General features: G+C 55.3%; 1 long non-coding RNA gene across 1 annotated transcript; it reads right to left on the bottom strand.

Annotated features, from left to right (window-relative positions):
- Window positions 1-356: 356 nt before the first annotated feature.
- LOC105462299 lies at window positions 357-754 on the bottom strand. The gene is made up of 2 exons (XR_976044.1): window positions 565-754; window positions 357-480 (listed from the first exon to the last, which is right to left on the bottom strand). It is a non-coding gene; the product is annotated as an uncharacterized LOC105462299 (long non-coding RNA).
- Window positions 755-804: the final 50 nt, after the last annotated feature.

Raw genomic sequence — 804 nt, 5'->3', positions numbered from 1 at the left:
AAATTAATCTGGGAACGGGACGTTCTTCTTTTTAACGGGGTTTTTCTTTTTATCCGTGACGCTTAATCCGCTAAATTTCTGCGCGCAATCGTTAAACATCGCGGCGCGATAATCGCTCCGACGATTAAATTCCCGGCTGCGAAAAGGCCGTTTTACTACAAAGGAGAAACATGTGTCAGAAACGTGTTTTCCCTCGGCTCTCCACCGCGCTCCCGCAGAGAGAGCCTCGACGGGGAAGTGGAGGGTAATGCCAGACAGACAAGGACGCGTGAACTTACGTTCCTAGCAGATCCTTCAGGACGTACTTGTCCTCGACGGAGGGCGATCGGTCGTCCTTCCCGTCCTTCTTGATCTTCTTGTTCGTGTCCTTCTTCCCGAAGAGCGGCATCTTGGCTCTCTCGTGGAGTATCTCTCCCGCGCGTGTATATATACGTACAACAACAACGTATATCTCCGTACGCAAACGTATCCCCCGCGTATCTGTCACAAACGGCGCACACTGTATATATTTTAGGGGGAGGGAAATATCTTACGTCTCTCGACCCGCCGCGCGGTAAAACTCACATTTGTGACTCCGCCGTATACTTATACGTTAACGCAAGCTGCGAGTAGTCCGCCGCAAGGTCCGTCCGCGGGAGACTCCTACAATAACGTGTAACGACCGATCCGGCGATCGGGGAGGGGGGTATCCGGCCGGATGATCGCGACTCGTCGTCGTCCACCGGCGCACTGGCAGAGGAATATACCGCCGTCGTCGAAGCCCGCCGTCGTCACCGTCGCCGCCGCCGCCGCAACCGCCGCCGC

The sequence above is a fragment of the Wasmannia auropunctata genome, unplaced genomic scaffold (genome assembly GCF_000956235.1).
Source record: "Wasmannia auropunctata unplaced genomic scaffold, wasmannia.A_1.0 LD266243.1, whole genome shotgun sequence".
In the NCBI taxonomy this organism is placed as follows: domain Eukaryota; kingdom Metazoa; phylum Arthropoda; class Insecta; order Hymenoptera; family Formicidae; genus Wasmannia; species Wasmannia auropunctata.
This window is presented reverse-complemented; position numbering and strand designations above follow the sequence as displayed.